Raw genomic sequence first — 23,191 nt, 5'->3', positions numbered from 1 at the left:
ATTGATCTTATTAGTACCTTACCCTAGGCGTTTGATCTTGCAAGAGCAACACTCAACCAATATCAGGGCTGTTAAGAATCGGGGCACGACTCACCTGATCAACCAATTTGTCATTCAAGAAGCAATTTGCATTTACAGACGCAACCAGGAATCGTCATGACTGCGTATCTGGCTCAATCTGCCTCGTTTTGGAACCCTCGCCTCGATGCTCTCTGGCCGCTGCTCGTCGATCAGGGATCGGCTGTGTACAGATCTGCAAAGGAGTCTCTCATCACTTTCACAGGGGCGCCCCGAACACCTTTCGATCCCGGCTCAATGGCCTTGTCCTCGATTCGTTTTTACCTTCTTCAAATTCAATGTACAAGATGGAGCAAAAGGGGGAGGGTCCCTATTCGGGCGTCATTTTTGCTAGGCCCTGAAGACCCTTCGCATATGGAAACAAGGCATAATGACCATACACTAGTGATACGACAGACACAAGGTTCAATTCCCAAGTACTAGGGTTTATTGCAGAGCAAATATATTCTCAGTCGGCCGACTGGGTCTAACGTCTCGCAACGTGTGTCACCCCGACCTGGTGAGACGCAAGAGAAGCCAACATTCTACAACAGTATTATATATATAAAAAGACAATCATACAATCTCTTTGTGACACATCAAAACAGCCCATAATGTATCTTCTTGAGCTAGGGTTCTGTAATGGACAATTATGACAAAAATGACACATTATGACACGTTTCTTACTCAATCTATATTACTCGTTTTGTGCAGTAAGCAGACATAGTTCGTTGTTATGAAGAACACAAGGCACTTGTTCAGCAAGGATATTGTGTTCGTAGGAGAGACACATTCCAAAGCGTGTTATCTACTGGTTTCTACTTGTGAGCTAGGGCTCAGCCTGATCTAAAAGAAAAAAGCCCCAAAGGGGGGCCGCTAGGAAAGTATAATTCATGTTTAACGGCCTGTTTCTACAGCTTCAGCGAGACTGGCCGGCACCTGGGCCACTGATTAAATGCCTCTCTGCTCTCCTTCAAGGACTTGTGAGGGAGGAAAACAATGGGCCTCATTACGACCCAGGCGGTAAGTTACCGCCTGGGCCGTGACTTTACCACCATGGCGTAAACTACGTTTACGCCATGGTGGTTGGCGGACTTACCGCCCCATTCCGACCTTGGCGGGGCGGTAAATCCCCAATCCCCATTTACCCTTCCCCATTCCCATTTTTGCCCCATAGGGCATAATGGGAGTGGGGAAGGCGTTAATTACGCCACCGTAAATTACGGTGGCGTAATTAACTCCATGGTCCCTTAGCGCCATGGATTTTAACACCTGCTAAAAGCAGGTGTTAAATCCGCCATGGCGCTAAGGGACCTCGTACTCAGGCGGTAAGGGTCGGCGCTGTTTACGCTGCCGTAAACCCCTTACCGCCTGGGTCGTAATGAGGCCCAATGTATTTCTGTACTGTTTGGCGTCTCTGTCTGGGCTGGTCTCTCAACATGTAGACTGTGGCCTCGCTCTGTGCATGAGCTTTCGGAATAAAATACATTTTGCAAAGCATTGAACAGAAAGGAAGAGAAAGCAAATGGCGGATGTTACAGCAAAAAATGGACGCACTATGGTTATGCTGCCGATTCTCTATTGGCGATGTAGGGCATATGATGTGATTGGTTTTCGGCCAACATAATATACCTTCTATACTTTGTTAAGGTAGTTTCTAGACTTACAACTCATCGATCTTAGCCTGTGTGGCAGTATGCGTGGCCGTCATATCGGCCCGTAATTCAGCCATAAGTTGCATGATATTGGCCAAAGCCTTGTTGGTGTCCATCATGTATATGGCTTCTGATTATGTCACAAATACCAAGACTTGATCAAGAGCACTGTAGTTGAACTAGAAGAGTAGTCGAAGCGTTCTTCCTGCCAATGTATCCCTTTGTACTTCCAAAATAAATACAAAGGAATTTCCAAAGCAAAATCAGAAGCGGCGAGTGCGGCAACCCAGAAGCATTACAAACGAGTGGCTGCAAACTTGCCAAACTCTGCCTCTCCGAAAGCGGGTCAAGTGACGAGCATGGAGAGGACGCCATAGTTGCCATGGCAACCTCGCAGAGTGTGTTTTTGAAAAGCGAAAGCGAGTCAAGGAAAACCATGACACGGAATGCTCGCATGGCTAGCATCATAACAATAATAGGATATATTCGTATGAGTAGAGGTTTCAGGTTTCTGTGATGAGAAAGAAAGCTTTTTTGGACCTTTCAAGGCGTATTTTCTGGGGATAATCCTGACACTACTTCCTTCCTCTACTGATGTCTCCCTGAAAGCAGGCTATGTGACCTCTCTCAGGTGCTTCCTAGATTATCCTACACTACTGATCTTTAGTTCTAAAGGGTGTTCTATGTCTGTGCTGTTGGAGACTCAAGCCACACTCTGTCTCTTTATTGGTCTCCTCCTTCCAACTACACCCAACTTCTCTCCACCCAGTCTATATCCTCTGTCTAAGTGTGTCATTTTCCTTTGACCACGTACTCTCCATCCAATGTTTCTTCACGTGACTACTACTCTCATACTCCACAATACTATTACTCTCGGCACTACTACTACGCCCCCATCTCCGCACCACATCCCTCTTCTTTCCTAAATTCAGGGATATAGTGCCCAGCTCACCCTTCCACTAAACTCACTTTCTCAGCCCCTCCCAACCTCTCTGCTACATACTTCTCTGTTCACCCCACTCGTACATCCCTCTCTACCAATCACTCTCTCACTCTACCTACTACTCTTATCCCCATACACCTACCTCCCACATTTCTTTCTCTTTCCCACCTTATATCAACCTTTTCCTTTCCTACACCACATTACACTGCACACAACTGACATTACTCTCTCTTACAAATGCCTCACCTGCACTGAGCTCTGCAGCCAACTGTCAAAAACACTGTGACCCTTTCAAAGTGTATGTACTATTATGTGTAATTTTTAAGTGTTTAAAAAACTATTTTGCAGTTTGTATTTTAGGAATAACTGATACTTTTTTGGCCTTCAAATGTTTGGTTGATACTATTTTTGAAAGCACCTCAAAACCTTTCTCTTTGCTTCTGCTTTCTCACCTCCTCACATCTGCTGACCTCCTGCTGAAACCTGAACCACTCTGCCTACCTGGATACTCTCTTATCTCAGGCCCAGGTCCCCCCCTTACCATCGACTCACACCTGCACTGCCCACCTGGCTAACCACGCACTCGGGGACTGTTTCTGTATCCCTACGGTCCCCTACCAGCCCCTGACACCTGTTGTCCGCACTTACCCATGCACTTACCACATGCTAGCCGCTACTAACTTATTATCATCTTGTACTGCACTTGCCACATGCTGGCCTTTACTTACTTATTGTTATCATCTTGTACTATACTGTCCCTGCCCTATTCATACGCACTTGCGTGATCTGAATGACACCTGGCCTAGTAGGATTGTTGTCTGTCCTCCCTCTGTTCCCCTCTCTTTCCTCATCGCGCCTTGAAGCACATGTGCATAGGCGCGTTATCAGGGTCGGACTGGGACAAGAAATAGGCCAGGACACCAAAAAAAAGTGGCCCACCCCTCGCCTCAAAAAAGTGGCCCACCCCTCGCCGCAAAAAAAGTGGCCCTCAAACCATCATCCGTGAATCGCGTCAATTCATGACTTTTACAGAAAATGCTACATATTGAGGGTTCATGTGTCTGTTACATTACAACACAACTCATAAAATAACATTACTTTGCATGCAGTTCTGTGACAGGGTCCGTCCACAGCTGCGAGACGCAGGAGTGGCATGAACCAACCACCCCCACTGCGGTTTTGGGACCTGCTGCAAGTCAATGCTTATACAGGGCTCTGAAACCCCAGCAGGGAAGAAGGGTTAGGGTAGGGTGACAATGGTTGGATAGGAGTGGGGGTAGGGAAACCGGAATGAGGTTTAGGGAGAGGTTATGGATAGGTTGGGGATGTTAGGGTGAGGTTTTGATCACTGTGCATGCTTCCAGCTAGCTGTTACACTCATAGAAACACACGTCTCAGCTTCTGACTCCACACACAAATACAAAATCACTATAGCAGTATACAAAGGCACAGCAACATAATAAACACACATGAGGTAGGGCAGCACTTAGCTTAGGTTAGTTGTCACCAGAGTGTCCCTTGTCTCCTGCGATTTCGTTGTGCCAGGATGTGTCAAATGCTGCAATAAAGTGCTACAATTAGTGCACATATCAAACACTCAGGCATTGCGATGATATGCCCAGGTACTCGCTCGCACCATTTTGCACTTGCTACCATCAATGGGCAGTTTATACAGTGTACCACTACGACTGTGCCTGGCAAGTGGACACGCAACCAGTATATGGCTCAATACTTGTCAACGCATACGCAAGTAACATAGACATTCCACAGTACATAAACATAATCTCAATTGTTAATTCAGTTGACAACGGCTATTCCCCAGGTTGACACCTAATCCCAATCATGGCCCAGACTTTGCTCACCTTGAAGTTGAGGCGGCTGCTGGCATTGAAGCCATTTGCTCTTGTTTCAAAAGCAAAGATTGTTTGCGCGATGGATAGACAAACCTGACTCCTGGAATGGTTGGATGGGGGTTCAAACTCGGGCCCCCATCACCCTCAGCTGAAGGGAGCACAAGAACACTAAATCCAAACAAACAGTTGTGGCTTTGCAAGTGGCTGGCATTAGGCAGCGTTAAGCTAAATTGTGTGCTTTTTATACTGTGTGAACAGATGACGCCATGCGAGCCGCCGCCACCCATGGGTATTCAGACTTCTCATGTTTATCTGGTGCCCCGAATAGTGTGGGCGCCTCTGGGCTGCAGGGGTGTCAGTTATAGTGTGTTAGCAGGATCAGAAAGGATGCATACATACTTCCAATTATTCCAAGAAAAAGCATCATATTTTGCGTGCATGCAATAGGGCACTGAAAGTTCCGCTTTTGGAAGGCCGAGGTTTCAAGGCACTATACAACCTATCTATTTGCGTCAGGTCGTTCGATGCTGAATAAATATTCTTTAACATTTTAAATTGCACAAATTGCATCACACTTTATCAAAACACTTCCCATTGGTTACTATTCCAACAATGTCACAAAAGGAATGAATAGCCATTTGCAACCATGGGCCACTTTTTTATTGGTACCCAAGACAATTTTATGGCCCAGTCCGACCATGTGGGTAGAACTCCAGTAGTAGGCGTTACGTTGCTTTCATGGGACAGTGTCATATGTCTGCTAACACGGCTAAATCGAAAGTCATGACTTGGCAAAGGGGTTGTAAAAAGTTACTACATGTTATATAGAATCCATTATTTAATTAGTGTTGTCAGCTTTATTTACTTAGGAGTAAGCGGCGCTGTGGACAATATGTGGGAAGAGTACGTCCAATGAGCTGCAGGACTAATGAAGAGGCTGGCCTTGATATTTTAATGGTCTCTGCTAGGTTTGGTGGCAATCCTTTTATTCCAGACTGGCCGGTTATAGCTTGCTATGTAGCCGGAGTATGGGTCCTCACCCAGTTGTACGTCTTGGAAAACTGAAATTACATCTTTAAGACCCTTATTAGGTGTTTTGCCTCTTCAGGTTGTATACCATGAAACTCGCTTAGAGCCGACAATCCCAAAGCTCCATTTAGCCCCTCCATGTTATCTTTGGTGGATTGGTCAAATGATAAAGTAGTACCTCACCGACTTATCTTGCAAGATATGTTAACATGGAAGAGGTTCGTAGGTCATGGGGCTTCCTCCGTCAAATCTGGTCCTAACTACCGAGGTGTGTGCATCTTTTACGAGAATATTGGATGTATTCATAACGAACCAGGGAACTTAATTTTTCACGCTTTTCTCCAGCGGCAGGAACAGCTATCTCTACCTTGTTGCCCAGAATAATGGATCGATAGCTCAGGGGCAACGCGCTAGTCATGGAAGCAAGCCATCATCGAGCAGCCTGGGTTTGATACCCGGTGACACGCTTAGAGGCTGGAATCCACCATCAAGCATGTTATATATATATGTATGCTTTCTTAGGGGCATTCATCATTCAAGGAAGATAACTATGTCTTGTGTGTCTAACTGTTTGGCAAGAAAGCGGATTGCTCAACTCTGCTTTTGCTAACTTCCGCTTGCTTTAAAACGTGATGCTGGGAGGTTAGATAATGAGTGCTTTTGCAGATTTGATGATGTGTCAGTATAATCTAGTATGCACATTTTATTTCTCTGCTCCTCGTCTGTGGAACCACGGTGGAAATATATTGTTGCACTACTCCAAATGTTAGGAGTCCATCTATCCCGGGTGGCCATCCATTAGAGAATGTTATATCGGGATGCAAAAATAATTGTGGCCACTGGAGCATTATTTTACCAAAATGCATTGAGATCCAGTGAAGGGGCTTTCAGTGTTATGAGCACCGTGGCCAGCTTCAGGCTTCCTGAAACTATGGCAGATGCTAACAAAACATGGCTCGCGGGTTGCATGTCAGGCTCAATGGTGCCATTGAAATCCTCGAGCGTTTTGGGGTGGTCCCATACATGCCAATCCTCCCGATTTAGGCGAGAGGCTCACGCCCCCCCTTACACGGGTTATCATGCACATTATATGCTTGTTCACCACAGTCATTTGATGTCGCTGAGATACAAACTATTGCCCCGCCCCTCCCACAACCTGCACTCATTTCTCTGGGAACCGTTCTCCTTTTTTGCAAATAAGTTATAACAGCACAAACACGGTTACAGAGTGCATATTACCATACTGCCTGTTAATAAGCAACAACACCACACAGCGGTCTTTCTAGCAAGATGAGGGTCAAAGGGCTGAGTCTGCTCCCAAACACGCTTAATCCACGAGTTCACAGAGGCACAAGCAGCAGCACTCACTCACATGCCCGTCGTCCATCACACACAGACCCTCTCATCTCTCAACCCAGAGCGGCTCATTGCACACTGACATGCGGACATACACCACCACATAAAGACGGGCACGGCCACGGTTTCATTCAAGACATTGTGTTGACTGCGTTGATGCCTCCATGTGATGTGTCCACCACCTTACCTGTTTGTGCAGTACTGCTGCTGTGGCTTCAGGCTTGGCACTGGCGGGCCCGCTGTGGCGGCGGCCTCCACTCGGCTGGTCCTCCTGGCTGGTCCTGTGGGCACTGGGCACTGGCGGCCTCCTGACTTGGTTGGGTGCTGCTGCCAACCGACACAGACAGTCCTCCTGTGAGCAGAACACTGCTACTGGCTGCTGGTGCGTCTGCTCTCTCTGGCTCAGAGTCCTCTCCCGGACCTGGTGTGCAGTAGTGTGTGGCTCAGCTTGGGCCTCCCTGGGCTGGCTCAGTGTGGCTCTCTCTCTGCAAGGGTTAGAGGCCCAATATCCGATTCCGTGGAGAGAGAGACTGCAGTCATCACGTGGTGACGCACGTGTGAGTCTATTGGGGCAGGCTACAAGCGCCTGCATCCAATTTTCATTGTCCCCCGCCCTCGCCCTGTTGTTCCATTGCTTCCCGGACCCCCCAGCCCCAAGCACAAGTTGCTTTTCAACTTTGCAAAGAAGTGCAACAATGTGTTGTTACTTCCTGCAAAGTTGAAAGCAACTGTCTGTGTAGTGTGAAATCCGCCTGGCTCCCAGCAGCAAGCTCTCATCCAAGCCCTGAGGCAGGCTGCTGCCCCACGGCCCCCCATCCCCAGGTTCAGGAGTTGTTACATGATTTTTGCATTGCTTAATTGCGCAACGTGCAGCACATTGCACAATTAAGCAATGCAAAAATCATGTAAAACAGGTCCTGAACCTGGGGGGCCGTGGGGCATTATGGCGCAATCAGCACCTCAGCCGGGCCGCCCGTGGACCGATTCAATCACTGCACAGCACCGGCCCCTGCAGTGCAGTGGCGGCAGCACGCCCGCCACCGGTGGCCAGGCCCAGGCAATCATCAAAGCAACGTAACAACACCATTGTTGTTACCTTGCTTGATGAATTATTGCTGCAGTGACTGACAGTTCCTATGTATCCGATTCCTGAGCTATTCTAGTGTGCTGCCGTGCCCAGCCCAACCCCTCCCCACTCTCCTGAGGCACAGGCGAGCAGCTCCGCTCTGGGCAGGGCCCCTCGCCCGCAGGCAGCGCCGCCGCGGATGCTGCACACTGTACACAAAGTGTGTAAGTTCGTAAAACAAATTAAAAAAAAAACTATTACCAAAAAGAAAACCGGCCCAGGGTGCCTGTCTGAAAAACCGCCCCCCAAGGACTCCAACTTCGTTCGGCCACGGGCCAAAAGACCGAAAGGGCCAGTCCAACCCTGCGCGTTATAAAGGCCATATCATATCATATCATAAATATTTGTGGCATGCACTGCTTCAGTCTAAACCCTTGGTGTGTGCCAAACATTTTGAAAATCGAGGAGGACTACTTTGAGATATTGAGGAATAACTAATGAATATTCAGCCTTTACAGGGATCCCATGCAAAACACATTTCATAGCCGACATTTTATGTAGGAAAACCTTAACAGAAGTTCACCAGATGTGTTGCAAAGTTTTCAAGGAAAACATGTTTTTTTCTCCTTTGCAAAATGGGTTGCAAGCTTTAATATACTGCGGCTTTTGTGGCAAAATAAATGCATTTATACAGGGTGCTATACTCCCATGAAGAGGATTTATGGCAATTAACTGGGTTTGTGGAATATCCCTCTCAAAGAATTGCCTGGGAAGTACATTCCTTTGACTGTGAGATTTGGGTGTTGACACTTTATTGTTTAACAAATCCAGAAATTGTTTACGAAGGCCAATCACAAGGTGGGGGGATCTCTTTTCAGTTTTATAAAAAAAAACATGTCCCTCTGGGCATTTATCCACTCCTGGTCCTGTCTAGGAGGCCAAGCCTACTTTGGTGGTCGTTGTACGTCGCAGGGTGGAAATAATATTGGAATTACAATGACATGATTACAGAACGGATATACCTGTCACTCATGTAACCATACCTACCATAAAAATATATATCCATAGCACCCACAATGGTAGGTTCTCTACGCCCATTATATAGATGCATGTGGCTACAATAGTCTGGGGGTTTGAATGAGGCTGTCGTAAAAAGGAAAAACGCCAGAAAAACTACAAAGACCAGAAGCACAAGAAAATGCATAATGGTGATGTATATTCACAGGTAATTTCGAATTAATGCAGCCATTCCTCTAAAATTATTATACACCCGATTCTCAGTTCGCCACATTAGAGTAGGCACGGAGAGGCAAAAGGGATATAACCGATGGAAAGATGGCGGGCCCTTTAAAGACGACAAACCGCAGATAAAAATATTTAATGAATAATGCATGAGCAGCTAATGAGACAGCACACCTTCTTTACCTATCACCTCCCAGTGCAGATTTATAATGGAATACGCTGGTGCATCCAAAGATAGCAATGAAATAGCACCTCCATGGATGTTAAAAAAGACCCTGTTAGCGCCACTGCCCTGCAAACATGAATGATCATAAAAGGAAGAGGAACGAAGTTAATGAAACGCACTCTGCAGGAATAGATCTCACACATACACACAATCTCCCTCACACACACAATCTATGGCGCAGTGTGACTTACCATTTCACAGGCAGCAGGATTATTTTATACATGTGAGGTACTTTATCTTCTGATCAAACCCCTCTCGACATCCCTTGACAGGAAAGCGTCCCCTCTGCCTAAAAGCTGGTAATGTACCGAGCCCCTTCAAAATAGAGGCGATATATTTTTCAGAGGTGCTATACATAAAATGACTGCACATTCACAAACCCCTTCTACGTACAGTCTCAAAGGTCCCCATGCATGCCGAGCCACTCTTGAAAAGGCGGGAAACCTCTTGGACCCTAATGCTAAATATTTAAGGTGCATTCTGGGATGGTCTTTCATGCTTTATTTTCCACCAATAATAACCTTAATTTGCCTCTCAAACATTGGTTTATGGTCCCATCGAGAACGATGTTCCGGCGTTCAGTTTAGTAGAATGTGGCCTAGATACAGCGTGTTTTTATTAAATATGCAAATAAACAGTCTCAAAAACAAGATGTATTCATATTTTATAATCAGCGCAAACCGTGTCTGTTTTGCCTGAGTATACTGATGTGGTCCAGCTCATTGCAGCAGGATCGGTGGCTCTGGCAAGCCCTGCGGTTTCACCAACAAAGCTCGATTGTGTGCGAGGTCCTTTAATTTTAAAATCCACAATGATGAGCTCTGTTTATATCCCGCCTACCCGTAATCCACAAGACACGTGCATTGAGATAGCTCTTGATTGACAATAGGTAAATCATAACCTCAGCAATGCTCGGTCAGCGATAGACTGTCTTGAAAATGTTTTGCCTGAAAGCTGAAAATGCAGGAATAAGGGAAACATACATGAACGCGGATGGAAAATGAAAACGCGTTATTATCCTGCTGCCCATGAATGTTCATTGCTGCAGAAGGAAGCCAAGGCTATTTGACACAAAACACATGTAAATGTGGATTACGAATATTCTTAGTCACGGGGACGTGTATTCACAGTAACCCCGCCTTGTGTATGGATCCCTTATGAATCCATCAGCAAACGAACACAAACATTCCTTGTTTGTAGGTATATATGTAAATACTGTATGTAGGTATGTATGTATGTATGCGTGTTGTGTTCTCCAACGAAAGTTTAGTGGGGAAGTAGAGGGAGACTTCATACGTTTTTTTTTCTTTTTCTGAGATTTAAGAGATGTTCTTTGATCAATAGAATCTGATTCCAGAAATGCAACAGGGAAAGATGTACCACAAGACAATGCATGCTTTCTTTTTGGTTTTGGTAAAGTTTTGTGGCGCAAATGACACATTTGTTGAAACCATTGTTACAAAAGAGAGAGAGAAGGAAATGGGGTTCTGAACTGAGAATATCTATCTGGCATAGCAATGAGCCTGCATGAAATGGCCAACTCACTAAAATGTACTTTTAGCGCACTATATCTTTTCCCACCGACCCTACCCCCACTCTCTCTACCCCGACCACCCACCTTACCCCCACTCTCTCTACCCCAAACCACCCAACTCACCCCCATTCTCTCTACCCTGACCCACCCATGCTACACCCACTCTATCACTAGCAACTCACCCTACCCACACTCTCTCTACCGCTACCCACCCAAACCCCATTCTCTCTAGCCCCACCCAACCCCACTCTCTCTACTTTCACCCACCCACCCTATTTCACTCTCTCTGCCTCCACGCAACCTGCTACTACTCTCTCCACCACGACCCACCCAACCAACCCCCACCCTCTCTATGGCTATACCACCTACCTGACCGCCACTCTCTCTACAACACGCCCAGCCCTTTACCCATCCTACCCCAACTCTCTTTACCCTCACACACCTTATGCCCACTCTCTCTAGCTTCACCCACCCACCCTACTAAATCAACCTTACCCCCATACACACCCTACCACCACTCTCTCTACAACACCCCTGCCCTCTACCAACCATACCCCCATTCTATATGCTCCCGCCCACTCTCTCTAACCCAACCAACCACCTTAATGCCATTCTCTCCCCAACCAACCTACCTCAACCCCACTCTATCCCCAGCCACCCACCCTACACCCACTATCTCTATCATTAGCAACTCACCCTACCCACACTCTCTAGCCCAAGCCACCCAAACCCCATTCTCTCTCCCATAATCACCCTACCCCACTCTCTCTACTTTCACCCATCCCCATTATTTCACTCTCCCTGCCCCCAGGCAACCTACTACCACTCTCTCTAACACCACCCTCTGTCTGTTCATTGCTCTCTCTCTGACTGTCTCCACCCCATCCAACCAACCTCATTCACCCACCCTACCCTCACTGTCTCTACCCCATCCACCCACCCTACGCATCCACCCACCCTATCAATGCAAGTGCATTGCAGCAGAACAGAAATGGGGTTCATCAGGTGCACCCTCTGACAAGTTGGCCTGCTGCCTTCTTCAAAGACAATAAAGACTCCTCATCGGCTCCTAAAAGGGAGTTCATATTCAAGCCCACTTCTCTCCAGCATCTAACAACACAGCATACATTTTCAAAGACTGCAAGGAACTGGCCAACCCTACTGCAGCGTCATCCTCTTCTGCACCTACCCATGCCCTTTGCTCGGCCCTAGCTGCACACTTCACCACCAAAACACTGGACATCATGACCTCTACCCCCTACACATTCATGCACCAACATCTCTTGGGGCACCCCTCTGGTCCCCCCTTGTCTCCCCCGCTTCTCTCCTCCATCTCCCCTGTCACACCTGAGGAGGTCTCTAGACAAGTCTGGTCTATAAAAACCTCTTCCAAACAGGTGGCCCCCTGACCTTCAGAACCATCAAGGTCAACATTGACACTCTCGCTCCAGCCTTGGAAGACCTCTGTAACCTCTCCTTCATCGCTGGCGTTTTCCACACTTCTCTCAACCACTCTCTTGTTCACCCTCTGATCAGAAAGCCTTCTACCGACCCTTTCATTCGGCAGACTATCACATGCTCTCTATCACTCAGTTCCTGTGAAAACATCTGGAGAAGTTGGCTATCTCTCAGGTTACCCACCACACTGAATCGGTTGGCTGTCTCCATGACCATCAGTCTGGCTTTAGAACATCAAGAGGAATGGAAACTTCTCTTCTGATCAACTGTAAAGACCTGCTCTCTAATCTTGACTCTAACTCTCCCTCTGTCCTTATTCTTCTTGATCTCTCTTCTGCTTTCGACACAGTAAACCACAACATCCTGATCTCCGGTGTCTGTGACACCTTGGGGATCACAGATCAGGCCCTGCCATGGCTTGCCTCCTTTCTCTCAGACCACCCTTCCCAGATGGAACTTGGTTCTTTTCTCCCCGCTATCACTATCTCTACTTGTGGTGTCCCCCATGGGTCTAACCTATCCCCCTGGTTCTTCAATGTCTAAATGGCCCCTCTGGCCTCGCAGGATCTCTGTGTTCACCTCCAACTTTTAGTGTTATGCAGATGACACACACATCTCTTTCAGGCTACCCTCAGCCACCTCCTCACTCATTCCTGACTCGCTGTCCGCAATTCAGTCCTGGTGTGCTGCAAATGATCTCTGCCTCAATGCTAGCAAGTCAGATGTCATCCTCATTGGGACCCCGGCTCCTGTTTTTTCACTTTCACTCTGGCCAGCCTCTTTTGGCCCGGAACCCTCATCCACAAGTGAGGTGAAGAATCTAGAGGTCATCTTCAACTCCACTCTCTCCTTCTCCTCTCACATCTCAGATATCTCTAAAAAGTCCCACTACCAGCTGCCCCTCCTCAGAGGTATCCTACCTTTTGTCACCCCCCCCCCCCCCCGAGGCTCCAGAGCTCTGGTTCTTTCTAGACGTGACTACTGCAACAGTCTCTTTCTCAAACTTCCTACTTCTACTATACAACCTCTACAACTCACCCAGAACAGAACCGCAAGACTTACCCATGCCCACAAGCCCAGGAACTGCATCTGTCTGGCGCTGAAAACCCTCCACTGGATCCCTGTGGCTCAATGATCAAGTTCAAGACCCTCTACATAGTCCACAAGGCTTTGTGTGGCCGGGGCCCGCACTATTTACTACTTTGTCTCCCTAAATTCTCTCTGTCTAGAGCCCTCCGCTCATCCTCTTCAACTCTCTGAGGGTGAACCAACTTTTAAAACAGAGATTTGGGTGTAGATCTTTATCCTCTGCAGGTGCTTCCCTCTGGAACAACCACCCTGCCTCTCTCTGTCTTGAGCCTGGTCTCCTTAAATTCCAGAAACTCCTAAATGCAATCCTCTTCTCTTCTTGTTTCTCTCTTCCTCTCCCTTGTTAATCCACTCTCTATTCTTGATTACTCCCATCCTCCATCTCTCCCTAACTCTGCCCCATTTGCTGACTGGTCACTTGGTGCACCTCCAGAGCCACCCAGGTCTCAGGCTCCCCCAACAATCCTCGCACTTGCCCCCCGGCCTTGACACTCTGCTCATAACTATTGCACTTCTGGAATTCATCCCATGAGAAGGGTAACCTCTCTGCACTTAACCCAGTGCCCTGCTGGACTGGGCGCACAAGTTCCCTTCCCCCTCCCTTTCACTTCCTGTCTGCGCATTTACATTACCTAGAATGCCCTAGGTATAGTTTGCCAGGCCTAGTACTGTAGTTTTGTTTCTGTATGTTCTTCTCCTACTCCTCCCCCTTATCTCCTCTTTCTCTGTCACGCATTTGCACTATCTGAAACGTTGTTGGCCTAGTACACTAGTTTAAGGATTGTATGTTGCTAGATAATTCTGAAACTTCAAGGCCTAAGAATGACTCTGTAGTCCGTTGTTCCCTTCCCGTGTTGAACTGCTTTGAAGCACTTCACTGTGTATAAGCGGTTTACAAATAAACAATTAGAATTACAATCAACCCACTCTCTCCACCCCACCACCCTACCCTTACTCTCTACCCCAACCTACCACACAACCCCCACTCTCTCTACCCTCTACCATTACAGACCCAAACCAACTCTCTCTACCACAACAATGCTACCCCACTCACTCTATCCCCAGCCAACCTACCCCCGTGAACACACCCTACCCCTGCTCTCTCTATCCTCACTTTCTCTCTACCACCACCCACCAACCCTACTCTCTACCCCCAACCACCCATCCTACTCCCACTCTCTCTACCCCAACCACCCACCTTACCCCCATTCTCTCTACCCCAAACCACCCACTTCAACCCCACTCTCTCTATCCTGGCCCACCCACACTACCCCACTCTCTCTATCACTAGCAACTCAGCCTACCCACACTCTCTCTACTCCTACCCACCCAACCCCCATTCTCTCTACCCCACCCACCCAACGCCACTCTCTCTACTTTCACCCGCCCACACAATTTCACTCCCTCTGCCCCACGAAACCTACTACAACTCTCTCTACCACCACGCACCCAGCCTACCACCACTCTTTCTATGGCTATACCAGCTACCTGACTAGCACTCTCTCTACCCCATCCACCCAACCCCCACTTACCCACCCTGCCCCCACTGTCTCTACCACCATCTACCAACCCTACCCTCACTCTCTACCTCAACCTCCCACCCAACTCCCACTCTCTCTACCCCAACCATGCTACCCCACTCACTTTCCCCTACTAACCCTACTCTAACTCTTTCTTTCCTCACTTTCTCTCTACACCCACCCACCCATCATACCCTCACTCTCGCTAACCCCACCCAACCCACACCCAATCACCCAGGCTACAATACCCCCCTCACCCACCATACCCTGACTCTCTCAACTCCCCCACCAATCCTAACTCACTCTCCATACCCCCACTCTCTCTAACTCCAATCCATCCACCCTGCCCCGCTCTCTCCACCATCACCAACCCCCACTCTCTCTACTGCCACCAACCCTACCCCCACTCTCTTTACATGCCACCCTCTCTATACCAACACTCACCCTACCCACACTCTTTCTACCTCCACCCACCCTACCCCCACTCTCTTCACCCCATCCACCCAAACTACCACCATTCTCTTTACCCTACCACTGTATCCCTACTATGTCCACCCTGACCAACCACCCAACCCCACTCTCTCTGACCTCACCAACTCAACCCCACTCTCCCTACACTAACCACGCTACCCCAGTTGCTCTACCCTGCCCACCCTAAACCCACTCTCTCATGCCCTCACTGACTCAACCCCCAGTCGCTCTACCCCAACCACCCACCTTATCCCCACTCTCTCTACCCCAACCCATCCAAACCCCATTCTCCTTACGCTCACCCACCCTACCCCACTTTCTCTATTTTCAACCACCCACCCTATTTCACTCCCTCTGCCCCACACAACCTTTTACCACTCTCTCTACCACCACCCACCCAACCAACCCTCACTCTCTCTATGGCTATATACTACCTACCTGACCCACACTCTCTCTACCCCACACACCCAACTCCTACTCACCCACCCTACCCTCACTGTCTCTACCCCATTCACCCGCCCTACCCTCACTCTCTCTTCCCCAATCACCCACCCACTGAACTCCCACTCTCTCTACCCTCACTCACCCAACAACCACTCTCTACCCCAACCACTCTCTTTAACTGCAATCTTTCAACCCTACCTCACTCTCTCTGCTATCACCAACCACCACTCTCTCTATTCCCACCAACCCAACCCCCACTCTCTCTACGACCACCCACCCTACCCCCAGTCTCTCAACATTCTGCCCTCTCTCTACCTCCACTCACCCTATTTCCACTAGTTCTACTCACACCCACCCTACCACCGCTCTCTGACACTCTCACCTACCCAACCCCAACTCTCCCTACCCCATCTACCATACCACCACTCACCTACCCTACCCCCACTCTCTCCACCCCCATCTACCCACCCTACCCCCATTCTCTATACTCCACCACTGTAGCCCCACTTTATCTACCCCAATCACCCCCAACCCCATTCTATCTACCCTCACCCTCTCAGCCCCTGCTCTCCCTACACTAATCACACTAGCCCCACTCACCCACTCCACCCCCACTGACTCTACCCATCCACCCACCCTACCCCCACTCTCTCTACCCCAACACTCTACCCTCACTCGCTCTACCCCAACCACCCTCACAACCCCCTCCCTCTCTAACCTCACCCACCCATCCCCCACTCTCTCTACCCCATCCATGCTACCCCACTCTCTCTACCCCAACCCACCCTCACTCACATACCTTAACCCGACTCTCGATCCCCACTTTCTCTCTACCAGCACCAACCCAACCTACACTCATTATCTCTGCTCCCACTCACCCCACCCCACTCATCCACCCTACCATACCCCCTTCATCGACATACCCGCACTAAATCAATCTCCCATCAACCCTAACCCCACTCTTTGTACCCCCACTCCCTCTAACCACAATCCATCTACCCTACCCCATTCTCTCTGCTACCACAAACCCCACACTCTCTACTCCCATCAACCCTACAACCACTCTCTCTACTCCTACTCACCCTCCCCCTACAATCTCTATATGCCCCCTCTCTCCACCTCCACGCATCCCCCATGCTTTCTACCTTGACCCACTCTACCCCCACTCTCTCATGCCCTCACCCACGCCATCCCCACTCTCTCTACCCCAACCACATACCCCCACTCACTCTACCTCCACTCTCCATACCCCCACCCATCCACCCTATCCTGACTGTATCTCTCCCCACCACCCATCCAAACTCTCTTTACCACCAATCTACCACCCAATCCCACTCACTCTACCCTCACACACCTAACACACACTCTCCCTACCTGAACCATGCTACCCCCACTCCCTCTACCCCACCCACCATAGCCCCACTCACCCACCATACCCCACTCTCTCTACCACAACCCACCCTCACTATCTCCACGCCCACTCACCCAATCCCACCGAACTCTCTCTAAAAACCTAACTCTCTCTACCCCACCCCCACCCTACCAGCTCTCTTGACCATCCATCCAGCCTACAAATTCTCTCTACCCCCACTCAGCTATCCAACTCCCTCTACCTTCACCCACCAAGCCTACCAACTCTTTATACCCCAACCACCCATCCTGCCAACTCTTTGTATCCCTCACTATCACTGACCTCACTATCCCTGAGGCGTCAGTTCCCATCTTACCTGGGTCCCTTTTTGGAAAATCATGTTTTTTTCCCCAAAACGTTGTCCCCTACTCTCCATCCATTGGAAGCAGGGAACACCCCTGCAAACCCTGAACTCCATTACCCCAAACAAGGGTGTTAGGGGGCATCCCTGCTTCCTTTAGATGGTGTAATGGGGGGTCATGCTATTTGTAATGTGCAAAGGTGCAGTATTGGTAATGTTGCCATAATTGTGGCGAGACATTGTTATGAAACCCTCTACCCCCCTCTCTCTTTACCCCCACCATGCACACTACCCCCGCTTCACCCACCCTACACCCATTATTCCCCCACCAGTTTACCCCATCTATTTACCCACCCACCCTACCACCCTTCTAATCCCCTCTCATCCTTCCTCTCACACTCTCACTTTATTTTGTACCCTCTCACTCTCACCCTTTCTCACTCTTATTTCCTCTTGCTCATCATCAATGGCACCCTCTATCAAAGGCTTCTTCCCTTGTGTATTCCCCTTCTCATTCTATTGCACATCTGCACCCCTTATATACAATTGTATCTCCATTTCTCAGAGCACATGGAAATAGCTGCCAACTCTCTCATGTCTTAACAGTGCCCACCCAGTTTGCTCTTTTGAGCAAGATCAAGCCCTTCATTGTTAGTTTGTTGGCTCAGGCTTCAGAAGCAACATTAAAGCTCTCATCTTCATGAAAGATGTAATGACCTCTTTGCAGGTGGCCGAGTGGCCAACCTGGTCCCACAGAAATCTGTGGAGCATGACACAACCAGTTTAATGAAACATGCAAACTCAACCACAATTAGCACATCATCAAGTAGTTGCCCTGCCCACACTTGAAAACCTGCATTTCCGTAAAACTGTTTTTAAAGAAATGTTTTATTGTATTTACTGGGTATTTATAATGCACCTATATAGCAAATGGTATTTCAAGGTGCCACAAGACAAAGGTGGGAGGGGGACAAGGTAGAAGAATAACAAAAACGGTTCTACTAGGCCTTGTGTTATTTGAATCGGGCAAGTGTATTAACAAGAAGTGCAGGGGAGTGGGGTCCAATGCAAAGTGCGTTGAGCGGGCTGGACTGGTCTCAGAAGCGATGTGGCCCTGCCAGCTAGTACAGGGGGAGGGATCCAGGTAGGGCAAGTGTAGGAATGAGGGCAGCCAGGGGAGACCGAGTTGTTGGGGTAGACTGGGCGAGGAGGGCCTGGTTCGCTGTAGGACTCAGAGGGAACCAGGGAGCCAGTCAAAAATCAAAATGCGTCATTGGGGGATATTAGCAGGGGCAGGGGAAAGGGAAAAATGGAGAGACAAGGAGGGTCTTGAGAAGCTTCCGGAAATTAAGGAGATCTGGCTCACGCTTGAGAGGGCCAGGGAGACCATTCCATTGGAAGTCTCCTGTGTAAGAGATAGATCTAACCCACTCTCTGATGTGAAAAGTGTCTGATCTGCATAATGGTGGAACTATCAGACAGAAGGGCTCCAACATGGAGGTATTTAGGGAGAGAGAGTTGGATGTAGCGGGGTTCCTGTCTCCAGAAAGCCTTGTGGATGATTCAAGGGTCCTGAACTTGATCCTCACAACAACTGGGAACTAGTGGAGAGATTTCAGGGCTGGAGAGATGCGGTCTCTGAGTTTGAGACGAAGGATAATTCTTACAGTCCTATTCAGGATTAGTTGAAGGGGCGAAGCGAGGATGTAGGCAGATTGAGGAAGAGGCTGTTGCAGTAGTCCAGCCTTGAGAGAACCAGAGCTCTGGAGACATTGAGCTTCTCAGGGAAGGTGAGGAAAGGGGAATGCCTCTGAGGAGGTGCAGCTGAAAGGGAGCCTTGTCTGCAAGGTCTGCAATTTAAGGAGAGAAGGAGAGAGAGGACTTGAAGATGACACCAATGTTTTTTGTCTCACAAGAAGGGGAGGGGATCTGTGGTGGCCGGACAGGGAGTAGGAGGGAAGGAGGAAGCTGGGGTCCCAATGGCATTAAAGCAGATATAATTTGCAGTGCATCATGCCCAAATAGCAGCAATACAATCAGGAATGAGAGAGGAACAAGAGGAGGCATCTGTATAATACTGAAAGTGGGGAGAGAAGCCGGAGATAAAATGGGCCAGAGGAGCAAGGTAGATGTTGAAGAACCACAGAAAGAGCATAGAGCCCTGAGGAATGCCACAGGTGGAGAGTGTGACAGGGAAAAGAAACGGGCCAAGTTAAACCTGGGAAGGTCATTCAGAGAGGAATGAGGCCAACCAGTCCATTATCACGTCCGTGATGTGAATGGTATCACAGAGACGATTAACAAGAGTGGCATGATTAACTGTGTCAAAGGCAGAGGAAAGATCAAGAAGGATGAGAACGGAAGGAGAGTTGGAATCGAGAATTGAGAGAAAGTCTTCACGGATGTTCAGAAGTGCAGTTTTTGTGCCTCTTGCTGCTCTGAAGCCAGACTGGTGGTCGTGGAGAAAAACAATCAGATTCAGAGAAGTGGGTCAACTGGGAGATGAATAGCTTCTCCAGGAGTGTGCCAGGAAGGGAGAAATGGAAATAGGGCAGTAGTTAGCAGGACAGGAAGGGTCGGCAGAAGGCTTTTTGATGAGAAGGTGCACAAAGGTGTGCTTGAGGGGTAGCGGGAGGGACCATTGGCACAGGAGTGATTGCAGAAATCAGCCAAGGCTGAAGCAAGGGAGGCAATATTGTCCTTGATAGTTCTGTTGGAGCAGGGAGCACCTGTTTGGAGAAGATTTTCATAGAGAGGTCTTGTCTGGAGATATCATTCTGTTCCATGGGTGAGAAAGAGGACAGAAGAAGGGAAGTGGACAGGGGGGCCATGGCGGCCTGGGAGCAGATTAGAGAGAAGGGAGGGGTGTAGAGGAGGGTGAGGGCAGTATGTCTCAGTTTTGATTATGAAGTGAGATGTCAGTGCAGTGCAGAGGGTCAGGGATGGCAGAGGAGAAGTGGAGAATGCTGTGGAATTGGCAAGTTCCTTGCAGATTCTGAACAGTTCAGCCATGTTGATAGTGGCCCCAGAGATGTGGGCTTGGATATGGGCCTTCTTCTTCGAACAGATGGAGAGTCAGTTTTGCCTTTGGAGCAGACCAAATCTGTCAGAGGCAGTGCTCAAAGCCTGCCACTTGCACTCAGCAGCTCTGCACTTGTGTTTCAGAGAGGCTAGGTCAGAGTCATGCCAGATGATACACTTGGAGGCAGGTTTCATTCAGATCCTCATGACGGTTTATAGTGATTGCATCGAAAATAAAGGGTCGACATACCAAACCATTGAATACAAAGCATCTAATGCCGAAGCATCGACAGGCTATCTTTTACATGCAAAAGTGCCTTTCCATCGAAACCAGTCCATCGGAAATATAAATGGAGTGGTTTCAATGCAAATGCACTTTTACATGTAAAAGATTGTTAGAGCAGAAAAGTAATCCCATAGCCGAATGATACGTATAATATGTTGGCCGGAAGCGAATCGCATCAGGTGACAAACATCGCAATCTGAGAAACATGAATGTAACCAAAGGGAGTCCATTTTGTGAAATGCCGGCCATTTTCTTTCTAGTAACGCTTTGCAAATATATTTTATGCTTTAGATCCACACACTGTGCAAGGCCACGGCTTAAACTCTGAAATGCTAATGCAGACAGGAATGTTGAACTGCACAGAAATATATTTTGTTTTTCCCTCTCACTAAGTCCTTGAAGTTGAGCAGAAGGATGGTATTTTCTGCTCAACTTCAAGGAGATCTGGCTCACGCTTGAGAGAACTATCTGACCCTTAGCTCATGAGCCATAACAAACAGATAACGTAGTATGGAATGTTTCTCTGCTAGATCAAACTATCCTTACCGATCCAGAGCTCCATGTTCCTCATAACAGAAAGCTGTCTCTGCTGCCTTTGCTAGAATAACTATGTTTAGACTGAATGAAGACTTGTCATAATGTGTCATAAATGTCAATCACTGAACCCTAGCCTGTATGACATGTATGAGGGTGGGTTGAATTGCTTTAACAAAGGATGATGTATGATGTATATATATTGCTGCTTGAGCGCCGTTTGCTCTCTCGCATCTCACGGGGTCTGGGAACACACGTCGTGAGGCACTGAGTCCCAGTCGGCCGACTGAGAAACTCTGAATAAAACCAGACTTGTTTGGAAAACAAACCTCGCGACTGACGTGTCATTTGGGTATATGGTTATCGTACCCTAGTTTCCATATGCAGTCTTTATGGCATAGCAAATATGGCACCCGAATATGGACCCTCCTATTAATGCTCCATCACATACATTGACGTTGACGGAATGCAAAATAATAAAAATAAGTCTGAGGACGAATTCGTCAGACCGGGATCGGAAGGTGTTTGGGGCGCCCCTGTAGAAGTGATGAGAGACCTCCTCTACAGATCTATACCCAGCCAACCCCTGATCGACGAGCAGCACCCAGAGAGCATCAAGGAGAGGGTCCTAGAAACGAGGCAAATTGAGCCAGACACATAGTTGCAACAATTCTTGGTTGAGTCTGTATACGGGCAAATTGCATCCTGAGTGATGAATTGGTTGATCAGGTGAGTCGTGCCCCGAATCTTAAATGTCCTGATATTGGTTGAGTGTTGCACTTGCAAGTTCAAACACCCAGGGTAAGAAAAGGGTAAGATTTAACCATGCCTGGTAAATTGTCTTCCTGTTTAGTGAGATGTTTTCACTGCAGTAGACAATCTTTGGAAACCGGCAAGGTCGCGTCACCCGAAGGGTCGCGGGCACGTGAAATGTACATAAAATATGGAATAGGGGCAAAAGTGTTCAATGCGGTTTGGTATAGGCAGACCAGGCGTGTATCAGGCCTAATAATGGGAGATTTGAATTAGCGCATATAGAACAATTCGAATCAGTATTGCTACGAATAAAGGCCAGTCCTGCAGCATTCAACATTGTAAGAGACTGGAGGAAGGAAGCTAATCTCTGTTTGAAAAGTAGGGAGAAACACGCACAAATGCAGAGAAAGCGCTAGAGCATGATCAGCATTAGCAGACAGAAGCCATTAGGAACATGCATAGGGCCTTCCAATTAGATATAGAGAAATGATATCCTTCACAAGATTTGCATATATCAGATGAACTAATAAATACAATATTAAATGAGCGAATTGAACATTAAGGTACTGACCCAGTTGCACCTCTTCCTTATATACCTCCTATTCCGTGATTCCATCCACACCTGCAGTAAGCATTTCCTCTCCCACTGTGCCTGCGACATCATTTCCTCCACCGCTTTCAGAGCATGAGTTATCCGCTTTAGAAGGCAGTTCTACAGCAATGGGGCCTGAACGAGGAAGTATTAGACAGACTCATAATATGATTGGCAAGAAAAGGAAAGAAGAACTGAAAGAGTGGGCCAAAACGTATATTGATGATGAAAATGAAACAGCTGTACAAAGTTCCATATCTGACCAGAGAGGTCTTGGTGAACAACAGTATTGTTAGAATGCATGGGGGATTATCTTGTTAAAATATGGAGTGATTTGACTAATACAG

The sequence above is a fragment of the Ambystoma mexicanum genome, chromosome 5p (genome assembly GCF_040938575.1).
Source record: "Ambystoma mexicanum isolate Mex_15411 chromosome 5p, UKY_AmexF1_1, whole genome shotgun sequence".
NCBI classification, from domain to species: domain Eukaryota; kingdom Metazoa; phylum Chordata; class Amphibia; order Caudata; family Ambystomatidae; genus Ambystoma; species Ambystoma mexicanum.
The sequence above is the reverse complement of the archived record's forward strand: the minus strand, read 5'-3'. Positions refer to the sequence as shown.